The 19,766-nt window shown below is 45.2% G+C and overlaps 1 long non-coding RNA gene across 1 annotated transcript; it reads left to right on the forward strand.

The window, feature by feature from the left end:
- The first annotated feature begins 1,875 nt into the window (after positions 1–1,875).
- Positions 1,876–18,753, forward strand: LOC129653965 (uncharacterized). The gene is made up of 4 exons (XR_008715325.1): positions 1,876–2,098; positions 2,479–2,566; positions 7,341–7,492; positions 18,389–18,753. It is a non-coding gene; the product is annotated as an uncharacterized LOC129653965 (long non-coding RNA).
- Positions 18,754–19,766: the final 1,013 nt, after the last annotated feature.

Here is a 19,766-nt window from a genome sequence, read left to right on the forward strand (position 1 = left end):
GGAGGCAGGAGTGTTCGCATCAGAGGGATTCAATATGAGGAAGACTCCCGCAGACCCTTCTTGGCTGAAGCAAAGAGGGATCACGTGGCAAGAAAGACAGGAAAAGGCTAGCAATAGATTTTCTCCTAGAGACTTTCCCAGCCAATGATTGATTTTCATCCAGTGAGACCTGAGTTGAAATTCTAACCAACAGAACTAGGACAGATTTGTGTAGTTTAAAGCTGCTAAACTTATGATGATTTGTTACAGCCACCCTGGAAAACTAATACAAAGGCTCCCCGGACCTAGTGCAAACAGACTAAGATCCCAGACCAGATATAGACAAGTGTTACTGAACCAGGTTCATTTTGCCCAAGGCACAGCAAACCAAGACACAGAGACACCGAGGTTTGCAGCAAAGAGAGAGTTTATTTGTAAGGCAGCCATGTGAGGACATGGGAGAAAACATCTCAAATTTACCTCCCTGGAGGCAAGGAACTTGAGGTGCTTATGGGACAAGGAGTAAAGAAGCAGGGCAGCCTGAAGTGTGGGAAAGGTGACTGGATAAAGGGGTGATCATTCTGCTCACATACACTCACAGGGGCACCAAGTTGCACACACCCAGTTGAAGGGTTGATGCTTCTATCCAGTCTCAACCAGCTCAGCTCGAACTAGATGCTGCTGACTCTCAGTCCCTAGATAACAACTTGGGCAAACATCTTTTTTTAAAAAAAATATATTTTAAACTTTATTTGGCTTTGCCAGGTCTCAGTGGTGGTAAACAGCTTCTTCACTGTGGCATGTGGGATGTAATTCCAGACCAGTGGTCCAATCTGGGTCCTCTGCATTGGGAGCGTGGAGCCTTAGACACTGGACCACCAGGGAAGTCCCTCGGGCAAATGTCTTGCTGTTTAGGCTATGGGCAACTTGGAGGACGTGCAAGTCTTAAAATGACCTTGATTAGTGAAGACAAGTGAGGTAGATTTGACTAATAAAGTCACATTCTGAGGTTCCAGGTGGACATGAATTTTGAGGAGGCCGTGTTGGTATTTCGAGGTGGCATCAGTGGTAAAGAGTGGGATTCCCTGGTGGCTCAGATGGTAAAGCGTCTGCCCGCAATGAGGGAGACCCGGGTTCTATCCCTGGGTTGGGAAGATCCCCTGGAGAAGGCAATGGCAACCCACTCCAGAACTCTTGCCTAGAAAACTCCATGGATGGAGGAGCCTGGTAGGCTACAGTCCATGGGGTTGCAAAGAGTTGGACATGACTGAGCAACTTCATTTTCACTTTCAGTGGTAAAGAATTTGCCTGCCAATGCAGGAGACATAGGAGATGGGGGTTCGATCCCTGGGTTGGGAAGATCCCCGGGATAGGAAATGGCAACCCACTCTGGTATTCTTGGCTGGGAAATATCATGGACAGAGAAACATGGTGGGCTATAGTCCATGGTGTTGCAGAGTGACATGACTAAGCACACACACACACAAGGATTTACTGTGTCTCTGGCACCCTGCCAGGTTCTGGAAGAAGAAGTTCTATAAAAAAAGGGACTAAAGAAGGCCGCAAGCGAACTAGGATTGTGATAAATGTCCTGAAAGCCATGAGCAGGGGCATCCATGGGAATCAGTAGGGGTGGTAAGGAGGCCTTAGAAGGCCAGTCTGCAGAGCAGAGCTGAGCTCCCAAAGCCAACAAGGACCAGCCCACACAAAGTGAGCCGGAGAGCCTGCACACGATGGATAGGTGGAGCCAAGGGCCTTGGCAAGTTCCCAGTGGAAGAAATCCAGTGAGACTGGGGCAGGGGAGAGGGAAGGCAGTGATGTGAACTGAGCTTGTCTAGAGCAACCTGTGAGAATTTGGAGTAGTAAAGAAGACATTAGACCACGTGTCAGAAGGTTCCTTCTTGCCTGGAGGATGGGGCTGGAGGAAGCAGGGAGATAAAACAAGACACTATCTCAGCCTTCCTGGAGAAAAGATGCTGAGAGCTTGCCAGTTCACAGGTCCCCAGGAAGGGGTCCAGGCGGCTCAGAGAGGCTCCCAGGGGAAGAACGAACAGGACTCAGCTGGTGACTAGACTTGAGGTGAGGCAGGAGGAAGAACTCAAGAGGCCTTCCAGTACAGGTAAAAAGCAGTGCCATTTATTTCCAGGAAGATGCAGGAAAGAAAATGCCCAGTCATTTGGGACAAACAGCTCAGAAAAGGCTCTGCCACCCTGAACAGTCCTCCTCTGGGAGCTCGCTGTCTGCACCTACCTCAGGTCCAGGCATGATGGAACCACCACTCTGCCACATGTGGACGGCCATTGTTCTGTTCTCCACATGGCCCAGAGTGAGGAGACTGAGGGAGTGTATCCCCATCACTTCCAGCTGTGAGCCCATCATTTGGGGGATGTTTAGAATTATGGACAAGAGACTTCAGGTCCCACTGGGGGTCTCCAGAGGGAGGGAGGGGGGCCATGGCCACGTTCCTTCATATAGAATCTCCTTTATTTCTGCAAACAGCCCTTTCAGATAGCTGGTGTGATTCCCATTTTGAGAGATGAGGAACTAGCTGAAGAAGGTGAACATCCTGATCAAGCTCGCACAGCCAGTAAGTTGCAGAGCCAAGACCAGTTTCCTGATTGGGGCAACTCTCTTCTCTTTCCTGGCTCTCTGTAACCGGAGGAAGGCATTGTGGAAAACATGCGTCAGGGGTCCTGGGGTGGTTCAGGGTGAGCATTGACACAGGCCTGATTTCATGAGGTCAGCTTGAAGTAAAAGGATGTCAGTCTGTTTCAGAGACTCTGCTTCTTCTGTGAGGATGGGTTTGAAGAGGCTTGGGTGTAAGGGAGCTCTTTCTGGAGTGCTTATATAACATTTTTGAAAGATATTCATGCACTGTCTTTTATTCTGCTTCCAGGCAGAATAAAGTCAGCCACAGAATCAAACTAATCACACTCATAAATTCACGGGATGTAAGGAATTGTCCTGACAAGTCTCTTTTGTTGTTTAATTAGTTATTATTTTCTCAGTCAGTCTCCCAGCTCCAATCCCATTGCCCTCCTCCTCCCCTGCCCCTCTGTGCATACCTAGACATATTTTTAACACATCTCCTTCCAGTCCCCCTTCCATCACACATATGTGTGTGGAGACATCCTTGACAATATAGAGTGCTGTTTTGTGTGCTGTTTTAAAATTTTTATAAGTGTTGTGCTATAAATATTCTGTTTCTTTCATTTTGAGCTTAGCAGTGTGATTTTGAGAGTTATACATGGTTTATGTAGTCTGGGTAATTTCTTCTGTCTGCTGCAAAGTGTTTCACCAAATACCTGTAACATATGTTGCTTGTTCATTTCCCCAGTAAGGGCCCCTGGTTGCCTCCAGCTCTGTGACAGCATCCAAGTCTGTGTGAAACTCTTCACACACATGTCTCTTTGTGAACTTGTGATGGTTTCTCTAGTGGATAAACCCAAAGGTGGCTTTACGGGGTTCTAGGGATACACGTAGAAAATGCCCTTGGAAATGGCTCACCAGCTACCTTCGAACCAACAATGCTCAAAGGTCACATTTCCCCACATCCTTTTCCAGTATTTGATATGGTCTGGCTTTCTTGTTCTTGCCAACTTGATGCGTATAAAGTGGCATTTTGTTGACTCAGTATGATTCTCCCCAAATTCTAGTGTCCATCATCATCTTTGCTAGGACTGAAGGGAACATAATTAATGTATCAAGTGTTGTGGTAAGTGTATTTCTACATGCCTTACAGTCTTTCTTTTCCTGACATAAGTTTATAAGTTCATGAGCCTGCCTCACAGTGTTGTTGTAAGGCTGATCTAAGAATTTGGCCCACAGTTCATGCTCAGTAGAGGCAAGTTATCATCACTGTCATAAACTGTGAGTATAAAGTAAGTATCACAGTGTTAGCTCCAGTAGAATGTAGGCTCCATGAGAAAAGGGATTTGTGTGTCTCTTGTGCACAGCTATATCTCCAGAACCTAGAAGAGTGTTTGGCCCACAGTTAGTGCTCAGTAGGAATTTATTGAATGAATGGATAATAATAACTGTAAGCTGCTATAGTGATGGTGATGATGCTTATAAAGTAACTAGGACAGTGGATGGCACATAGACTTCAATCAGTTCAGTTCAGTCGCTCAGTCGTGTCCGACTCTTTGCGACCCCATGAATCGCAGCACGCCAGGCCTCCCTGTCCATCACCAACTCCCGGAGTTCACTCAGACTCACGTCCATCGAGTCAGTGATGCCATCCAGCCATCTCACCCTCTGTCGTCCCCTTCTCCTCCTGCCCCCAATCCCTCCCAGCATCAGAGTCTTTTCCAATGAGTCAACTCTTCGCATGAGGTGGCCAAAGTACTGGAGTTTCAGCTTTAGCATCATTCCCTCCAAAGAAATCCCAGGGCTGATCTCCTTCAGAATGGACTGGTTGGATCTCCTTGCAGTCCAAGGGACTCTCAAGAGTCTTCTCCAACACCACAGTTCAAAAGCATCAATTCTTCAGCGCTCAGCCTTCTTCACAGTCCAACTCTCACATCCATACATGACCACAGGAAAAACCATAGCCTTGACTAGATGGACCTTTGTTGGCAAAGTAATGTCTCTGCTTTTGAAATATGCTATCTAGGTTGGACATAACTTTCCTTCTAAGGAGTAAGTGTCTTTTAATTTCATGGCCGCAGTCACCATCTGCAGTGATTTTGGAGCCCCCCAAAAATAAAGTCTGACACTGTTTCCACTGTTTTGCCATCTATTTCCCATGAAGTGATGGGACCAGATGCCATGATCTTCGTTTTCTGAATGTTGAACTTTAAGCCAACTTTTTCACTCTCCACTTTCACTTTCATCAAGAGGCTTTTTAGTCCCTCTTCATTTTCTGCCAAAAGGGTGGTGTCATCTGCATATCTGAGGTTATTGATATTTCTCCTGGCAATCTTGATTCCAGCTTGTGTTTCTTCCAGTCCAGTGTTTCTCATGATAATGTTAACTAATACAGTTGGCTCTTCTTAGCATTAACTCAATGGCACCCCACTCCAGTACTCTTGCCTGGAAAATCCCATGGATGGAGGAGCCTGGTAGGCTGCAGTCTATGGGGTTGCTAGGAGTCGGACATGACTGAGCGACTTCACTTTCACTTTTCACTTTCTTGCATTGGAGAAGGAAATGGCAACCCACTCCAGTATTCTTGCCTGGAGAATACCAGGGACGGGGAAGCCTGGTGGGCTGCCATCTATGGGGGCGCACAAAGTCGGACACGACTGAAGCGACTTAGCAGCAGCAGCAACAGCAGCATTAACTCGTGTCACAAAGGCCCCATGTCTTTGCTGATGCTTTATTCACAGGAAGAAGTTAGGCCACTGATTCTCCAAGCTGGTTGCACTGTGAAATCACCTGAGGAGATGTAAAAGTAACTGATGGCTAGTCAGTCTCTCAATATGCAGCTCACTTCTTGCCTCTCATCACAAAATGCTAATTAATTTACAAAAGGAAAAAGAGTCCTTTTACAAAAGAGAAGTCTGGCAGACACCATCTTAATTAAATGATCAAAGTAAATGTCATCAGTAACAGGAAAATAAACGTGGACCACCCAAAAGGATGCAATGAGAACACAGCATCATTTCTGTGACATTCTTGTTAAAGAAGAATGAACCAGATCCCTTCATAAGGAAATGCTGGACAGACCCAAGCTGAAAGACATTCTACAAAATAATCTTCAGAAGTGTCAAGGTCATGAAAGTCAAGGAAAGGCTGAGGAATTTTCCAGACTGAACAAGACTAAAGACACCTGACCAATAGCTGCAACTCATGATTCTGAATTGGACCCTTTCCTGTAAAGAATGTTATTAGGACAACCCGTGAAATGTGAATGAAATCTGAGGACTAGTTAGTAGAGCTATAACAACAGTAATATCCTGATTTAGGGTTTTCTATTGAGTTGGACATGACTGAGCAACTTCACTTCACTTCACTATTGAGGTTATATAGGACAAAGTCTTTGTGGGAAACAGACACTAAAATGATTGGGGAAGATGGTGCACGAGGTTGGCAAATTACTCTCAGTTGGCTCAGGAAGGAATTTTTTTGTATTGTCACTCAGTCGTGTCCAATTCTTTGTGACCCCATGGACTGTAGCCTGCCAGGTTCCTCTGTTTATGGGGATTCTCCAGGTAAGAATACTGGAGTGGATTGCCATGCCCTTCTCCAGGGGGTCTTCCCAACCCAGGGATCAAACCCAGGTCTCCTGCATTGCAGGCCAATTCTTTAGCATCTGAGCCACCACAGAATGACTAAGTTAGATCACTTCTGAAAGTTGATGAGTTAATTTTCTGTGATGAATTATTTCCCATAATCTGAAACCTCAGAACTGGGAAGTGTTTGAGAGAGTGGTGGATCTTCATGTCCTGGTCTGTAACCTCAGGAAAAGGCCAGGTTATGTGAGAGGGGTGAGGGTGAGCTTCCCTTTTGGGGATGGAAGTGCCAAGACTGGCTAGGACTACCTCACCAGACCAGCAACGCCTTGACACCTGCAGCTGAGCCCCTGCATCATGGAGAGGATCTTGGATGATGGCTGAAAAGCTCACTTGTCAGATGAGACCGGGTTTCAAGTTCCGGTTTTGCCCCTCCCTGGCTGGGTGACATGGATAATTCACTTCAGTTCACAAGCCTTAGATTCATCCCACAAACCTCCTCATAGGATTAGCGTGAGGATTAAATGAAGTCATTAGGGCATAAAAATCAGTCAGCACAGTGCCCAGAATGGAATAAGCATTCAATTCATGCTAGCTATGTAATAGAATATCAGCATAATGTAAGAAGGAGGTACATGATTTCCTGAAAATACTAATATTACCAAGAGTTTCTGAGTGTGTGTGTGTCCGGGGAGATTTAGCAGACCAAGAAGGGGAACAGTGTGCTGACAGTGACATCAGTTAAGAGAGCTAAGACCCCAGGTGGGTGGGAATAACCTTGCCATCTGTCCTTTCTCCCTGCAGGCAGGCCTGGCAAACTCTGAGAGGTGAGTGCGGCCCGATGTGGGAGGCTAACTTTGGCCAGACTCCCCTCGGCTACAATCTCTTCACCACCGAAGCATTAGAGAAAATTCCTGTTCTCAGGAGGTGTAAGGTCCAGAAGGCAGTGGTGAAATTAGTGGAGCAAAGAGGGCAGTGGTGGCAGGAAGAAGCCCTGGGGACAATCCAATCTACCTTTTTATCTGAAGACTTTGAAGGGCACAGTCCACTTTTGACAGCGTCTTCGGCTCGCATCTTGCTAGTGCAGAGCCGCGGAGAACAGTTGTTTGAAGGGGAAAGGAGGTTAATTGTCTTAACTTGAGCAGAGCAAACTTGGAAAGTGAGAAATCCTCCCTCTTCCAATAGGTCTCCGGTCCAAAACCACACCTGGCCTCGCATCCTTCTAATGATAATCCCCACAGAGTTCCAGGTGTTCAGCCCAGTGACTGATGGTGAGCCCTGCCGAGTTCGGAGGGACAAGATGGAGGCTATATATAAATCCGACAAAGTTTCAAAAGGTAAAAGACGCATGACCGATTACGAAACCCTACGCTGCTCTGGGAGAGTGCCGAGGCCTCACTTCTGCCCTGGCTGATCCGCTGTCTTTGTTCCCTCTTGGAAGACACGGCAGTTTCTCCACCGCAGCTCCCCATTTGTTATAAGAGGTGAGATTATCCGCCCCGTGGGACTCATCTGGGCGAGGCACCTTTGAAGGCCTCAGGGCACGACTGCGCGCTGCGCTCTGAAGGGCAGGTGCCAGGACTCCCAATGGCAAAGGCGCCAGGGCCAGCTGACGCCTCCTGAGGCGTCCGACAGCCTGGTGGGGAGGGCGGGTGGCAGGCCACACCTGCGGTCATGATGAGGACTGCACGGTGGAGGCAGCGGTGGAGCGAGGTCAGCGGGCAGCCCAGGAAGCAGTCGGGCAAGACGCAGCCTCTTGGAAGGTGGCGGCTGGCATGGGGCTCTGCTCCCAGCTCAGCTGTCGTCACCGAGCCACACACATCGGCAGGAGGAGGCCAAACCAGGCTGATGCCAGGAGGGAGGAAACTCGGAAAAGTCGTGAAAGGTGAACGCAGAGCCACTCAACAAGATCCTGTCTCTAGAATTAAGATGCGCCCTGTTAGGGCAGATGGTCTAGCGCCAATCCAGGCTCTCCACAGAGGCAAGGGCTGAGACATTACCTTTCCTAATCCCTTTATTTTATATAATACAGGTGGGAACTCAGGCCTGGAGAGCATTGGTGACTTGCCCAAAGTCTCACAGCTAAAGAGCAACAGAACAGCCAATCATTTCTTACTTGGTTATTATATTCAGAATAACTTAGGCTCCCTAAATGGTTCATACAGGCTCTTTCGTTAAGTCGTATTTGACTCTTTGTGACCCCATGGGCTGTAGCCTGCCAGGCTACTCTGTCCATGGGATTTTCCCAGGCAAGAATACTGGAGCGGGTTGCCATTTCCTTCTCCAGGGGCTCTTCCCAACCCAGGGATCAAACTTAGAGCTCCTGTGGTGTCTTCTTTTCTGTGTGTGTGTTTTTTTTTCCTGACAACCATGAAGCTCTCCTAAAAGCGGCTAGGTCCCTCTCATCTCTGCTAAACAAATGCTGTCTCTACCTAAACCAAAACAAATAAATCAAGACCAAGCATCACTTAAGGGCAGCGTTCCTCTCGTTCATCTCTCTTGTGTCTGCCAAGTAAACCACTTAATGCAAACAAACTCTACTCCCACGCTTCAAAAGTGATGTTGATTTTTTTCTGATTGTGACATTACTTTGCTTATTATGGAGAGTTTAAAAATCATGTAGAAGTAAAACAAAGAAAGTGACAAAAGAAAAGTCACTTGTCATCCAACAAACTCTGGAACAATCTGTGTTAAAATTTTAGTCCTTTTTTCCCAAAGTTCACTTATTAAAACAAAACACAACCGCAAACTAATACCAACAATGACATTTTGGATTTTTTTCTTTTCCGATATTAGAGCAGGAACTTCTCCATGTGATTAAATAGACTTTGAAAATATAATTTTTAATGTCTGTAAATTATTTCCTCACTTAGCTCTCTCTTTGTTTCTATAACCAGATTCCTATAATATATTCAAGTTTCCAGCTGCCCAGTATTATATGTAATTTGGTGATTATCATCCTTGCACACAAATTCCTATCCACATCTCAGACATCATGGACATCTCAGACATCATGGACATCTCAGACATCATGGACATCTCAGACATCACCTGGACTGTTGAGGCTGTCCAGGTGAAATGGTCTGAAAACTGCTAATTCTGAAGCTAGTGGAAGCTGAAGACATCATCGAGGTTGCTGCTAACTAGGGGGGGTGGGGGCGGGTCTGGGTTCCCTGGCCTCCTCTGTTCCAGGTCTGGCCTTCCTCTGGGCTGCCTCAGTCCTGACCACATTTACCCTGACAAGGAACTCAGCTCCTTCTCTGGTTTTCACAAGATAAAATCACTTAAACAAAACTGTGATGTGTTTAGAAGATACTGCTGAAGATTTGGGGGTCCCTGATGGGGCCACTGGGTTGTCCTTTCCCTCCCTCCTTATTCTGTTCATCCTGGCATAGTCTTCTCTTTCTGTCACGCAGTGCTGTGACCTTATTATCATTGGTATGGCATAAGGCCACCTAATACTAGGCCCTTAAGAGTGGGGCTCATCTTCTAGCTAAGTAATCATCTCAACAAAGACAGTTCTCAGCCATAGAGGAATTCTAGTGCCAGCAGTGAATTCCTATATGTAGAAGAGATTGGAATGTTCCAGGGGAATGACTGAGTTGAATGGTATAAAAAGTAGGCATTGAAAGATGTTTAAAGCCTAGAATTAGATGTGGGATAATAAATATAAATAACATAGAACTAGAAAAAGTCATTTTAAAATCTGTATGGAATCACTAAAGACCTCAAATAGCAAAAATATCTTGAAAATGAAGAATCAAGCTGGAGGAATCACACTCCATGTCTTTAGACGACACTACAAAGCTACAATAATAAAGCAGCATGGTACTGACACGTAAAGAGAAATATAGACCAAGGGAACAAGACAAAAACCCCATAGATAAACTCATGTACTCATGGTAAATTAATCTACAACAAAGGAGGCAAGAATATACAATTGAGAAATGACCATCTCTTCAATAAGTGGTGCTGTGAAAACTGGACAGCCATGTGTAAAAGAATGAAATTAGGACATTCTCTAAAGTCATATACAAAAATAAGCTCAAATTGGATTAAAAACCAAATGTAAGTCTGGAAACCATAAAACCCCTAAGGAAAAACATGGGCAGAACACTCTTTGACATAAATCAAAGCTATATATTTTGGGATCTGTCTCTTAAATCAAAGGAAGTAAAAGCAAAAATAAACAAATGGGACCTAAACTTAAAAGCTTTTGCACAGCAAAGGAAAACATCGACAAAACAAAAAGACAACCTACTGAATGGGAGAAAACATTTGCAAGTGATCTGACCAATGAGGGGTTAATATCCAAAATATATAAAAAGCTATACAACTCAATATAAAAAACTGTAATTTAAAAAATGGGCAGAAGACCTGTGTAGCCATTTTTCCAAACACACACAGATGGCCAACAGGCACTTGAAAAGATGGTCCACATTGTTAATCATCATAGACATTAAAACAGGAATAAGATATCACATCATACCAGTCAGAATGGCTTTCATCAAAAAGAACACAGCAAATGTTGGTGAGGCTGTGGAGAAAAGGGAACCTTCATACAGTGTTGGTGTGAATGTAAATTGGTATAGCCACTGTGGTGAGCAGCATGGAGGTTACTCAAAAAACTAAAAATAGAGCTGCCATATGACCAAGCAATTCCACTCCTGGGTATATATCTGAAAAATAAATAAAAACAATAACTTGAAAAGATACATGAACCCAATGTCCAGAGCAGCATTATTTATAATTGCCAAGATATGGAAGCAATCTAAGTATCCATCAACAGATGAATGGATAAAGAAGACATGATATGCATACTTGTGTATATATATATATGTATATATATACATATGCATATCATACAATGGAATACAACTCAGCCATAAAAAGAAAGAAATTCTGTCATTTGTGATAACATGGATGGACTTTGAAGGTGTTATGTTAAGTGAAATAAGTCAGACAGAGAAAGACAAGTACTGGATGATATCACTTATAAGTGGAATCTAAAAAATACAACAAACTAGTGAGTATAAGTTCCGTCTAGTCAAGGCTATGGTTTTTCCAGTGGTCAGGTATGGATGTGAGAGTTGAACTATAAAGAAAGCTGAGCGCTGAAGAATTGATGCTTTTGAACTGTGGTGTTGGAAAAGACTCTTGAGAGTCCCTTGGACTTCAAGGAGATCCAACCAGTCCATCCTAAAGGAGATCAGTCCTGGGTGTTCATTGGAAGGACTGATGCTGAAGCTGAAACTCCAATACTTTGGCCACCTGATGCAAAGAGCTGACTCATTAGAAAAGACCCTGATGCTGGGAAAGATTGAAGGTGGGAGGAGAAGGGGACGACAGAGGAAATGGTTGGATGGCATCACTGACTCAGTGGACATGAGTTTGAGTAAATTGTGTGAGTTGGTGATGGACAGGGAGGCCTAGTGTGCTGGCCCAGTCCATGGGGTCGCAAAGAGTTGGACACGACTGAGCGACTGAACTGAACTGAGTGAGTATTAAAAAAAAGGAACAGACTCACAAATACAGAGAACAAACCATGGTTACCAGTAAGGAGATGGGAGGGGGTAGGACATATGCGTTGGGGATTAAGAGGTACAAACTACTCTATAAAGTAAATAAACTACAAGGACATATTGTACAACACAGAGACTATAGCCAATATTTTATAATAACTATAAAAGGAATATAACCTTTAAAAATTATGAATCACTATGTTGTACACCTGAAACTTACATAATATACATCCACAGTACTTAATAAGAAATTGCCAAAAAATAAAAATAAAGAGCCAGCTATTAGTTTCAACAACAACAAAAAGACTATAAATGACAACACAAGTATTTGTTTACATTGCCAGACTTGAAAGTCATTATTTTAATGTGAACAGCTGACTTAGTCTAAGGGCCTAGGCCTGGGCTATCCATTTGCCTATAAATAACCTGAGAATGATTCATTAGAAATGATTAGAAAATGAAAAATCAGTAGAGATTCTCTTCTCCTCCTAAACCATGCCCTTAACCTTCAGCCCCCTCCCCTGTCCCCTGCCCCCTGCCTTGCCCAGATGACACAGCAGGGCATCATGCTACTGGTGTGCCTCAACTCTTCTCTCCAGAAGAACCACCTATTAGAGCAGCTGTAGGACCAGCTGTAGATGCTTCTAGAAATCTGTTACTTCTATGACTGATATATGTATTAAAATTATTTTAATCATATCCTAATTTAATCATATTTAATCATATCCATTAAAATGGATATGAACTACAGAATGACTGGATAGTTCATCATACCAAGTTTTGCTTTTTAAAGTATTTATTTTTATTTACTTATTTATTGGGCTTCCCTGGTGGCTCAGTGGTAAAGAATCTGTGTGACAATGCAGGAGATGTGGGTTCGATCCCTGGGTTGGGAAGATCCCCTGGAAAAGGAAATGGCAACCCACTCTAGTATTCTTGCTTGGAAAATTCCATGGACAGAGCAGCCTGGCAGGTTACAGTCCATGGGGTTGTAAGAAGAGTTGGACATAACCTAGAGACTAAAGAGCAATCTTAATAATTAAAAATGAACCTCCAGAAAATTATGAGTTCAGTCGCTCAGTTGTGAAACCGTGAAGGCTGGCAGAATGAACCTTCTGGAGGCAAGGATGGAGCTCAAGAGGCACGCAGGTGCCCTTAAGTGCCTAAGTGGTGCACTTCATTGAGAAAGTATTTATGAAGGTTCAGATGTGTTTCCAGACCTCAGAGACCCTGTGAGACCAGTAAAAGTTTTTAAGGACAAAAACACTCAAAGACTAGAACCAGACCAAATCCCAGGGGAAAAGACACACGATGGGGACCTCATTCATGAAGAAATTGTGGAGCCTGTAGGTCCTGAGGATTCAAGCATTCTGAGGCCAACTCTGGGACACAGAAAATGAACCCAACTGGGTAGGGCAGGAAATGTTCTGTGGAAAATTCGGGAATAACTGATGCAAAGTGAAGAGAACAGGCCTCCCTGGCCCAACCTGGGTCTTTTTTTGAATGTCAGTTGCCCAGGCCTTTGTCTCCTCCGAAGGCTGTCTCCTTGGGGTCCACCAGTATCAGTTCTTTTGGTTGAGCTTGCTGTCTGTTTCCCATGGGGTTGGTTTTTTCTCACGTAGTTGGTGTCTCCTGGTGGGGGGATCAAAACTGCACTCAGGATTTCCTCATGCTTGCCTGGGCCTGGGGACTGCAGGGAGGGAGGCAGGCTGTGAGGTGATGTGTCAAAAGGGCTCTCTCTTTTTCAGTGGTACACCTTTCAAACCTAAATGTCCCAACTCATGAATCCCCCACGGCTACTCCAAGGCAGTCACAGCGATGGCCCCCAAGCCTGCCCTGTGCACTTGGCGGGCAGCACCAGTAGGGGGCTCCACCTGGGGGCACTGTCTTCTCACCTTCCTGCCTTGTGCTGTAGCTTCCTCCTTTAATTCCATCCTTACCTGCCACCTGGGTTTTGAGGATTTGGCATAATTTCTAAGTCATTAAGAGCATACCCTTGGTTTCCTTGTGTGCTTGTGATTTTAAAAAATGTCTTTCTAAAAGTATTGTTTAGGGATTTGTTCTGATGATTATCATCAATGGACCTCCCAGTAGAACAGTCTAAATTCCCAGTTCACAGGAAAGGGGCTCAGCATCATTAATCATCAGGGAAATGCAAATCAAAACCACAGGAGATATCACTTCACACCTGTCACAATGGGTATCACAAAAAATAAAAAAGACAGGAGAAAACAAGTTTTGGTGAGGATGTGAAGAAAAGGGAAACCTCGAGCGTACAGTGTTGGTGGGAATGTAAATTGGTGCAGCAGCCATGAGAAACAGCATGGAGTTTCCTCAAAATAATGAAAATAAAACTATCATATGATCTAGCAATTCCACTTCTGGGTATGATATCTGCACTCCCATGTTCACTTCTGCATTATTTATAATAACAAGACATAGAACTTAAGTGTCCACTGAAGGATGAATGGATAAAGAAGATGTGGTACATATATTCAGTGGAATATTATCCAGCAATAAAAGAAGGAACTCCTACCATTTGCAACAGTATAGATGGGCCTTGAGGGCATTATGCTAAGTGAAATAAGTCAGACATAGAAAGACAAATACTGTCTGATATCATTTATAAGTGGAATCTACAAAAAGTCAAACTCATAGATACAGAGCAGATTGGTGGTTGCCAGAGGTGGGGACAAGGTGGTAGGGGACATGGATGAAGGTGGGCAAAAGGTATAAACTTCCAGTTACAAATAAGTTCTGAGATGTAGTGTATGGCATGCTAAGTGTAGTTAATAATACTGCATCATATATTTGAAAGCTGTTAAGAGAGTAGATCTTAAAAATCTGCACACATGCAAATCTTAAAAATCTACACACACACAAAATTGTAAGTCTGTAAATGTGTGGTGAAGTATGTTAACGGAACTTATTCTGATAATCATTTAACAATTTATACAAGTATAAAATATTATGTTGTACACCTAAAACTAATCCCAGTGTTACATGTCAATTATATCTCAATTAAAAAAAAAAGTAAAACTTCCAGTTCAAAGGAAGGGTCTCTTAAAACATATCAGATTCCTCTTTAGCAGTTCCTTTCCCTGGAAAGGGAATCTGATATGTTTTAAGCAGTTCCTTTTCCTTTCCAGCTGGAGAAGTAAATGGCAATCCACTCCAGCACTATTGCCTGGAAAATCCCATGGACAGAGGACTCTGGTAGGCTACAGTCCATGGGGTCACAAAGAGTCGGACATGACTGAGCGACTTCGCTTCCACTTTCCCTTTCCAGAGAAGAAAACTAGCTTCATGTTATTATTGGTTTTTGGACTCTGGTATAAAGTGCCACTAAGTTCTTATGGCCCAGATTGTAGGAGAAAACAAGCTAATGAGAGTTCATGTAAGGGGATTTGAGTATAAAGGTGAAGAGACAGACGGACGGAGAGAGCCTCCCAGGGCACTTGTAAGCTCCAGGACAGAAATGACACTTAGAAGAGTACAGGTGGGGATGGGGCTGATCTGGGGGGTCAGGTGGGGCCCGATCCACACCCCATGCTGGGCAATGGGCAGTGAATACTCTGTTACATAATTAACTTACTCATTCAACCCACACGCACTATTGGATGTTTCTTCTGTAACAAGGGAGGCGAACGTGAACAAACATTAGGGCCCACACCAGTGCACCCTTGTGAATTTCCCCAGGGCTGTCTGTGATTTCTTCCACTGTGCAGTGTAATTCATGAATTAAGGCACACCCTCAACATGACTTCCCTCACTTCAGAAGCCAGCTTCTGGGTTGGGGGTTCCCAGGCCTTGTCCTCTGACCAACTGGCTAAAATCTGGGGGCTTCCCAGCACCACCTCAGGTTCCACAGTTTGTGGGGATGACTCACAGAACCCAGGGAAGTGCTGTACTTTATGACAGTTCACATAAAGGATGCAGATGGGGACGAGCCAGGGCAAGGCCAGGAGGGGCCTGGATATGCTCTTCCCTTGTCCTCAGGATTTGGTACTGTGTCAGCACGTCAGTGTGTGACCACCATCCAGGGAAGCCGGTGCACGTCCTGGATGGCCAGAGTTTTGACTGAGTTTTAGTTATGCAGGAATGATCCATTGAATCGTTGGCCACAGTGACTGAACCCCAACTCTCCTCCCTAGAGGCTGCGCTGACATCACATGGCTCAAAAGTCCAACTCTAATCACATGTAGGTCTTTCCAGCTCTGCCAGACCCCATCCTGAATCTACCTAGGAATGCACCATGGGTCACCTCATTAGCATAAACTCAGAGGTGGTCTGAGGGGCCACCATGAATAATAAGACTCCTGTGACTCCAGGAAGTCCAAGGGTTTAGAGGTGAACAGGGACAAAGGCCAGTCAAAATCTTTACTGTAGCCATAATCTGTATAGAAGCTTCCCTGGTGGCACTATTGGTAAAGAATCTGCCTGCCAGTGCAAGAGGTGCAAGAGACTTGGGTTCTATTCCTGGGTGGGGAAGATCCCCTGGAGTAGGAAATGGCCACCCACTCCAGTATTCTTGCCTGGAAAATCCCATGGACAGAGGGGTCTGGTGGGCTACAGTCCATGGGCTCACATGAGTCAGAGTTGGACATGACTGAGCACAGCACACGTGTAATACACATTATATTACATATATAGTATATATTTATATACACATAGCCATATATATCATATTTAAAGCTGATAGTACCCCCGCTTCCACAGCACCTATCACAGTTGAACGTGTGATTGTGAGAGCACCCAGTCCCGAGGGCATTCTGACACCCCCACACTCTGATCTCTGGCTGCCTCTTGCACATTGTTGGCACTCACACCTACATGCTTGAATTCCCAAAATCCATCTTTATCAACTCACAACAAAAACTAATAATGTTGCCAGCAGTCTCAGTGCGCTGACAATCACCTTCACTTTGTCAGATCATATGAACTTCAGCTCAGAACGTTTCGCCACCATACCTTTGGTTCCTACTCTCATTTGGCCGATATAAGTAGTTTATAAAGTGAGGAAAAACTCTGAAGAAAAACCTGACCCTCTTATAGCTTCCAGACAGAAAAACCTTGACTGCTGCCCCTCATGGTTGCAGCAGAAGGAAGAACCACCGCCCCACCTCCGTAGGGGTGACCTTGGAGAAAGGCTTTTCCACAGGCTGGTCTCTGTGAGAGATTCTGGGGCAGCCCAGTGAGGACTAGAAGGGGGAATGAGTGGCCTCTCTGGCTGTGGAGGTCTGCTCAGCCTAGGGAAGGAGACCCTCACTGGGCAGGACAGGAGCATGACCTTCTCTTCTGTCCCCCTCACCTGCCACAGGACCTTCCTTGGTCCCCCTCACCTGCTAACACACAGGCTCACCGGTAATATTCGGAAATCTGAAGGTGGCTTCCTGAGGACAGGCCTAGATGAACAAAACTTGGAAACAGGTGGAAGTGGAGCCCAGCCTGGGGGGCAGATGGCCTGGAAATCTGAGTCAGAGCTCCTCACCACTCACCCAAGGATTTGATGTCCTTTTGGCTGGCATGCTATTTTCTGTCTGCAAAACTAGTGATCCTGCTGCCAAATGTGCCCTAAGCCTGCCTCCTGCATCAATGAGACGTGTGATAAACTGTAACTGGAGGACGAAAAGGGCCAGCCCGTGGGTGGGAAACCTCTGAGATCAGGCTAGGGCCTTGGACATTCTTATCAGTAGACCCAGGACCGGCTAGTCCGCCAACCCAGGCTGGGCAGAAATTTTAGCACAAAGTGAGGACTGCAACATTTGAGTTTGTTCACCAAGTCCAGAGCAAGGCACCAGAAATTTTTGGCTTCCTCCAAACAGCTGCACAGAAGCAGCGGCCAAACCCATCTTGTGTTTGATGAGTCATCCCGCGTCAGCCCTGTGCAGCTCAGGCCTCTGCGGGTGCTTCCTCAGCAGCTGCATCTGGCTCAGGCTTTTTCCAGAAGACAAGGTAGCCAAGTACTCAAGCTCAGGCATTAATGGGCACTCTGTGACTCCAGGTAAGCAGAGTTTAACCTCCAAAAGCTCACTGATGTTCCTTGTTCCTCATGACTGATTTGCTGGCCCTATGAAGAAAGGCTGAAGAAACTGGTTTTACTTGCATCAGGAAAGTGAAAGTTAAGGAATTTGACAGTATGCATTTAGGAAAGCATGGAGCAGTGTGAAGTCCTAAGGCTCAGGCTTTATCCTTAAGGAGGTTAGGTAGCGAAACAGGCTTTGAGTCTCTGAAAAAAGTCTTACCGAGTATAGTGAGATAATCTACTTCTTTAGAGATATTACCCACTCCAGTGTTCTTGCCTGGAGAATCCCAGGGACAGGGGAGCCTGGTAGGCTGCCGTCTATGGGGTCACACAGAGTCGGACACGACTGAAGTGACTTAGCATAGCATAGCATAGCATGTGTGCCTACTCAGTCACTTCAGTTGTGTCTGTCTCTTTGTGACCCCAATAGACTGTAGCCTGCTAGGCTCCTCTGTCCATGGGATTCTCCAGGCAAGAATACTGGAGTGGGTTGCCATGCCCTCCTCCAGTGGATTTTCCCTGTGTCTCCTGCATTGCAGGTGGATTCTTTACCCACTGAGCCACCTGGGAAGCTCATATTTATGTGTATTTGTGTATAAAGTTTACAAGTCACTTTTTATATGAAGTCTTATCTAAGCTTCATGAAACTCAAGAATCAAACATTTATTATGACCTCTACTTTACAGATGAAAAAACTTCATAAAAATGAAATGATTTGCTCAAGCGTGATGCCTCGAGAGGTGGACGGGCGCTGAGATACAGAACGACATTCTGACTCCAAACCCAATCTATATCCTCCCCAAACAATCAGATCTATCTTCTCAAGGTGTCTGCAATGAAAGCCTGTCTAAATATTTGGAAGATTCCTTCAAACAACCTGTGTTCTATGATGTTTGGCAGTTGATTGTCTCTAAACTTGCACATTCGGGAGATGGCCACAAGATGGCAGGGTAGCCTCGATGATCGGTGAATTGGCTCCATCTCTTGCACCGGTAGAGGGCTGTAGCTCCTTGTTTCAAAAAGTGAGAAATGAAAACAGAAAAAGATAAAGCAAAACAATAAAACTTCAGTGGCTACACTGATGAAATGGGATGGTGGTAGGTGTTTTTTTCTTTTTTTTTTCTTTTCCTTTTTTAAGTTACCCAGTGAGAGTTCAAACAAACAAGTCTCCACGTTCACCACCGTGCTTGCTTTTGGAGGCACGAGGTCAGGGCTCGGGCTAGCCGCCTAGCCTACATTATTCATCTGTCCAGCTCCAGCCCTGGAACGAATGTGAAGAAATGAAGTAGCTCCAGCGGAGGGGAAACAGTGTTGTTATTGTTGTTGGTGACACTTTCATTTGCCAACAAACATAAAAACATACTTTGGAACCCAGAATGGGCTTGTCAGAGGGAACTTTTGTTCCATGTTTGGGCTGGGAGGCTTCCAGATAGAAATCAGGCTGGCATTTGAACTTGGGGAGGCAGGGAGAGAACTGAACACAGCAGCCACTGACCCGAAAGGTCTGGCCCTCAGCTGCAGTTTGCATCTGGGTGTTCTTTGACTGCTGTCCATGCGGCCCCGTGCTGCCAGCTGGGGTCACTGGCCTGCATGGGTACTACGGGGGAGGAGTGTAGGGCAGGCAGTCCAGGACCAGGCGCTATCCACAAAGGGGATGAACAGACTTTGGATTCTGAGCTTTTGGAAGGTGGTCCTCACTTTGGGGCTTTGGGAAAAACGAGTCCTAATTCTGCAGGATTTATTTGCTGTCAGGTCCCAGTTATCCCAAGACTGTTGGCAGCATCCTTAGGATCCCTTTACTACATGGACTAATTGCTCTAGAGATAAAGCCATCCTTAACCGTGTCTGCCGGTGCTAGTTTTGGGTAGGTAAACTCATGCTGATGCCCGTCTAGAAGGCATAATTCAGAGGGCCAATTATGTGACTGCTGCCACATAATTCAAGGTGGAGGGCCTGTCCAAAGCTGTCCAGGGGCTACTGTCTTTCTCTACAGACAGACTGGACTTACAGTAGCATGGTGTCTATTTGGAAAGAGGTAAGCTCGATGAATTATGACCGTGGTGA

Source organism: Bubalus kerabau, chromosome 5 (genome assembly GCF_029407905.1).
Source record: "Bubalus kerabau isolate K-KA32 ecotype Philippines breed swamp buffalo chromosome 5, PCC_UOA_SB_1v2, whole genome shotgun sequence".
In the NCBI taxonomy this organism is placed as follows: Eukaryota; Metazoa; Chordata; class Mammalia; order Artiodactyla; family Bovidae; genus Bubalus; species Bubalus kerabau.